The sequence below is a fragment of the Pongo abelii genome, chromosome 1 (assembly GCF_028885655.2).
Source record: "Pongo abelii isolate AG06213 chromosome 1, NHGRI_mPonAbe1-v2.0_pri, whole genome shotgun sequence".
Lineage (NCBI taxonomy): Eukaryota > Metazoa > Chordata > Mammalia > Primates > Hominidae > Pongo > Pongo abelii.
Genome location: NC_071985.2, coordinates 46,309,090 through 46,314,881, shown reverse-complemented (window position 1 = coordinate 46,314,881; position 5,792 = coordinate 46,309,090).

The window sequence follows — 5,792 nt, the reverse complement described above, 5'->3', positions numbered from 1 at the left end:
TTCTTGCAAAGATGAAATGATATAATAGAAATGAGCATCTACCAAATGACTTTGTGTAAATGGTAGCCTACAATCCAGGTAATAATCTGAAAACCAACCTTACAAGATCAGAGTTGACCAGAAGCATGGAGCAGAAAGTAACGACCCAGCAGCTGGGCCTAACGAGCCCTCCTTGCTGCTCCTAACCTCATCACCCTCTTTCCCTCTCCTTTCCACTGGCCTGCCCTTTCTCTGCTCTTCACGTTTTCCTTATTTTTTTTTTAGTCTTTCTCCTTTTCCTACCAAAATTTCTCACTCTTTCTTTCCTTTACATTATTTTAAGTCACATCATCTCAACTGCCTTAAATTTGGAAAACATATTTTAACATACTGGTCATGTTTATTTTGCATGGTTTTGTCTTCCTTTAAAAATCAGGTGTTGTGAATGTTTTATACATCTTTCCTAATTAAAAAGAAACAGCAGCAGCCACATCAAACTTCAGTAATTTTATACAGTGATGTGGCCCTTGTATGATTATGATTTTCCACTGAGGTCACTGTCCCTTAATAGAAAATGGCTCCCACCACTGGATTAAGGGATTAGAAGGAGATTGTCTCAAGGCATTTAGGGTCTGGTGTGCCGGGAGATCTCTCCACTGGCAGGGAAGGGAGGTCTGGACGTGTTCAAAAGTCAGTGGCCTCTGAGTCACTGCAGGGATGCTCTGGAGCACAGCCTGGGCATCTGGCTCCACCGCTGGCTGGCTGCAACTTAGTGGCTGCTGCAGATGTGGAACCCGAAAGGTGGAAGGGCAGGGAAGGCCTGTGGGGTCAGCTAGTGCAGACTGAGACCCTGAGGAATCTGTAAGGACAGGCTCTGGTGTGAAGTGCAATGTAAGACACCGTCCCTCCCATTGTTGCAGGCCCCTGTGCTTGGCCAAGAAAGGACAAGTTTCCTCTGCAAGCACGAGCATTGCACAAGGGTGGGGTGTGTGTGTGTGTGCGTGCTCATGTGTCAGGAGGAGGAAGCCATAGAGCAAGTCCCCCACGTTTCGCTCAGGATGATATTGCAAGGAGCCTTCTGGTTGGGGATCAGGGTGAAGAAGTGATGCTTGATGCCAAGTGGAGACTCTGACCCTCCCTTGCTTTCCTTATTTTCTGAGAAGAGGTACCCAGTGGTTGGCAGTGGCTAGCTGTGGCCAGTAGGTCATCTAGTCCAACCTGCCCACTGTACAATGGGACACAGAGGACTTGGGATGAGAAGTGACTTGTCCAGGGGGAAAGACCTCTTGATTTCCCTCCGTACCAGGTCACCTTTGCGTCCAGGTGATGGCAGTAGGAAGATGGGGGGCGTGACATTCCTTCTGTACTCTGACTTTAGGGGTCCCAGATGTCGAGCATGAAGCCCTGCCCTGGCTCATGTTATTGAGCCAAGTCCCTTCATACTCCAGGGTTGAGTGAAGTAGCTCTGGGTTGTGCAGCAGAAGGCAGCCCAGGACTTAACCATGGACACAGCTAAGCCACATGTGGCACACAGAGAGCTAACTTTAAACATGGAGAGGGTGGAGATTTCCACCTCTAAGGAGACCCAAGTAAGGTCATACGAACTAAGGCTACAGCTTGGCCATCTTACTCTAGATGCCAGGAAGGAACTTAGGGAAATAAGGGCACCAGCAGGTGGGTCTGGGCTGGTTTGGGTGGCCTGGCTCCCCCCGTCCCTGCTGCTCTGCTTCAGATGAAAACCAAGGACAAGCAGTGGTAATGGCAGTAGTTGTGGACACCAGGTCCTTGTCCCTTTCCTCTAGATGCCCCCCTTCTCAGGTGACCCCTTTACTGTCCCCCCTTGGAGTGTGATCTCCAAGGGTGGAGCTGCTGAGTGGGTGGAGGGACTGGGAGGTGCCCTCACCTAAGCCTGGGCTTCTGCTTGCCTGGCCTCATCAGTTTATTATTGGCCCGGGTGACAGCTGGGAATGGCAAGGACACCCTGGAGGAGGGAGTGAGTGGGGCTGGGGCCATCCTAAGCCCCCAAGATCCCACATGCCTGTGGTGGGGGCTAAGGAATGACAGGAATGTCTGCATGCTCTCCCTTCCTCACTCCCACCCTGAGCAAAATGAGGCGAGGTCCAAGACAAATGTCAATGTGGGCCTTTGGAAGGGTTGTTTCTTTCCTTGAGGTATATTTGAAATACATTTGTTGCCCAAATGCCTGAATTAATTAAGAGGGATCTGGCAACTTTCTCTTGGCACCAAGCTCTGAACAAGGGGAAATGGGCTTTACTAACAGGAAGAGACTGAATGAGCATAAAGAGCGCTTGTTAGTAGTTAATCTACCTTAGACCAGGTGGTTGCATCTGGGGAGGAGGCCTAGGAAAAGCATGGTGTGGAGGAGGGTGTTGCCAGGAGACCCTGCAGCTGCACCCAGCTCCACTAACCTTTCAGACGCGCCCCTGTCTACTGCTTTGTCACCTTTTCCATTCTGCATCTCAGATGGAGCTGCTCTCTTAGCCAGAATCCCCTTCAGTTCCCCCCAAACTCAGCAACAGCAGGCCCTAGAGTCAAGGGACATGCATTTCCCATGTGAGAGCCTTATATTGTAGGAAAAGTGGCATCTTCAATGGCATTTACAATTGATAAAAGAAAAACTTCAGCTGGGCACAGTGGTTCATGCCTGTAATCCCAGCACTTTGAGAGGCCAAGGAAGGCGGATCACCTGAGGTCAGGAGTTCAAGACCGGCCTGGCTAACATGGTGAAACCCCATCTCTACCAAAAAGACAAAAATTAGCCAGGTGTGGTGGCGCGCACCTGTAATCCCAGCTACTCAGGAGGCTGAGGCAGGAGAATCACTCGAACTTGGGAGGCGGAGTTTGCAGTGCGCTAAGATCACTCCACTGCACTCCGGCCTGGGAAAGAGAGTGAGACTTTGTGTCAAACAAAACAAACAAACAAACAAAAAACAAACTACAGCTGAAGGAGTTTAAGGAGTTTAATTGAGTTTAATTGAGCAATGAACGATTCACAAATTGGGCAGCCCCTAGAATTACAGCAGATTCACAGTCTCCAGGCGTGCCTCGTGGTCAGAACAAATTTACAGACAAAAAAGATAAAGTGAAGTACAGGAATTGGAAGGGAAGCACAGAAACCGAGAGATTGGTTACAACTTGGCGTTTGCCTTATTTGAACGTAGTTTGAACATTCAGCAGCGTATGAGTAATTGAAGTATGGCTGCTGGGATTGGCCAACACTCAGCTATTGTTACAGGTGCACACTACTAAGTTAGGTTTTCAATTTAGTCTTACTATTAAGCTAGGTTGCAGTTCATCCACAAGGACCCAAATATGGAAGTATGGAGTCCTTCTCAGGCCGTAGTTAGTTTGCTTTAACACAATGTAGGGAAAGGCTGTACCTGTAGGAGGGGACATGGAGCCAGGGGAGAAGAAGGAAGGAAGGAGGAATGGAGGGAGCAGGTTTATTGAGCCTGGATCCTCTGGAGATCCCTGGGGGAATCTGCGGATTCCTTCAGTGAGAGAAGTGAGGGCAGTGCCTCAAGATGAACAACCTCCCCAGAAGGTTCTTAATTATTCGTGGCACTTTCAGCAATCTGGTGTCACTCATCGACTTCTGGGAAAACCACAGGTTTATGGCATCTGATCTATCCCTCTCCAGGGACACTTAAGAGGGACAGATGGGAGGGAGAGAGCACTAGCCACTACCTTGATTTTATGTCAAATAAGGGCTCTTGCACAGGAAACAGAGATGCTGAGTTCTGAGTAAGACAAGAACAAGTTCTAATGCCACTTCCTACCACCCTCAGTACCATGTGAGGAGAAAGAGGAGGATCTTGGCCTAAGAAGGGACAGGGAGTTTCAGCTTTCTACCTACTAGAGGGAAAATAGAAAATGCAATAGTACTGTAGCCAACAAAGACACTAAATCAGTGGTTAAAAATTATCCTTAAAAAAAGCATCGAGCTGATGGCTTTACTGGTGACTGCTACCAAATGTTCAAGGAGCAGACAAGTCCTTTTAACACATCTATCAAAAAATAGAATGAGGGGACCTTCCCAGCTTGATATCCCAGAACCTTGATACCCCAGAACCTTGATACCCCAGATCAGTTTATTATTGGCCTGGACAACAGCTGGAGGTGGCGAGGACTTCCTAGAGTGCAAGAAAGAAAACATGCAGGTCCATCTTACTCACTAACATATGTGTGAAAATGTGAAAAAAAAAAAAAACTAATCCAGCATCCAGCAAAGTACAAAAAAAAATTAATATAGCATGACCAAGCTGGCTTAATCCTAGAAATGTAAGATGAATTTAACAGGGGAAAATGAATGTGATTTATTTTATTACCAGAATAAAAGCAAAAATTTATAAATGGAAAACCGTATGACAAAACTCATATCCATTCTCATAAAAACTCCTGGCAAATTAGGAGTAGAAGGACTTCTTTAGTTTTGTTAAAGGCATCTATGCAAAACCTACAATAAATGGCATATTTAACATTGAAATACTGAAAGCATCCTCTTTCAGGCCAAGAACAAGACAAAAATGTCCATTATCACTGCTTACGCTCACCACTGTACTGGATGTCTTAGAGCAGTTTGCAAGACAAACAAAAGGTATATGGTTTAGAATGGAAGAAACAAAACTTATTTCTGCAGATGATATGACATGACTATCTACATAGAATGCTGTGCAGAATTTGCAGAATAATAATCATCAAACTTAATCAGAGAGTTGGAAAAGTTGCTGGATACAACATCAACATACAAAAGTGGCATTACCATACACCAGCAACAGTTAGTTAGAAAATTTAATTTTTACCATGGATAAAATTTATAACCGTAATCAAAAATTTAAAATACCAAGGAATAAATATAATAAAAGATGTATGAGACCTTTAAGAAAAAATTTATAAAATTTTATTAAAATATATTTAAGAAGACAACTAGGTCCAGGCACAGTGGCTCACACTTGTAATCCCAGCACTTTGGGAAGCTGAGGTGGGAGGATCGCCTGAGGCCAGGAGTTTGAGACCAGCCTGGAAAACATAGGGAGACCTGCCTCTATTATAAATAGAAAAGATTAAAAAAAGAAGTAGAAGACAACTAAACAGATATACCATGTTTTTAGATAAGGAGACTTAATATCATACAGATGCCAATTCTTCCCAATCTATAGATTCAATGCAATTATAATCAAAACCTGGACAGAATTTTTAATGGAATTTGGCAATATAATTCTAACCCGTACATGGAAAAGTAAGTGCTAAGAACATCGAAGACATTTCTGAAACAAAGAATACAGTATAAAGATTTGCTCTAATAAATATCAGGATTTATTATAAGGCTTTAGTAATTAAGATAGTGAGTTATTGCGGCAGCAAAAGAAAAATACACCAATGGAACAGAAAGATTCCCATGTGTGCACAGAAACATAATTTGTTTCAGGGATGGTATTGTAGGTTAGTATGAAAGGGATAGATTATTCAATAAATAGTGCTTGAATAACCGATTATCCATATAGAAAAAAATAAAATTAGATACAACCTTACAGCATATTTAAATGGCAATTTCAGTAAGACTAAAGGCTTAAGTGGGAAAAAAGCTACAAAACTTTTAGAAGATAATATAGGAAAATAGCTCTTGACTTCAGACTAGAGAAAAATTTCTCAAGATACGGAAAGTAAAAACCATAAAGAATAAGATTGGTAAATCTGACTACATTAAAAGGCACCTAAGGAGAATGAAAAGCCAAGCCTCAACCCAGAAGATTTAGCCAAACCTGCAATCACGAGTGGATTCGTGTTCGGAG